The sequence below is a fragment of the Tupaia chinensis genome, unplaced genomic scaffold (genome assembly GCF_000334495.1).
Source record: "Tupaia chinensis unplaced genomic scaffold, TupChi_1.0 Scaffold000251_1, whole genome shotgun sequence".
Taxonomy (NCBI): domain Eukaryota; kingdom Metazoa; phylum Chordata; class Mammalia; order Scandentia; family Tupaiidae; genus Tupaia; species Tupaia belangeri.
Window position 1 is genome coordinate 2,065,163 of NW_006159731.1, and position 202 is coordinate 2,065,364.

The following is a 202-nucleotide window of genomic DNA, read 5'->3' on the forward strand; positions in this document are numbered from 1 at the left end:
CTAGAAAAAAGACACAGGTTACCAGATAAATGTACAGCTACACCCACAGACAGAACAGTACGGTGTCAAGGGAGGCCTATATGGAAAATAAAGAACAGAATTGCCAGGAAGGCGTCAGCACCCAGCCTTCTCTTTTGCTGAATATTACCAATGGAACTGCATTTAGTGGCAGGACTCTGGAAATGTAACGATGTATGTAAGT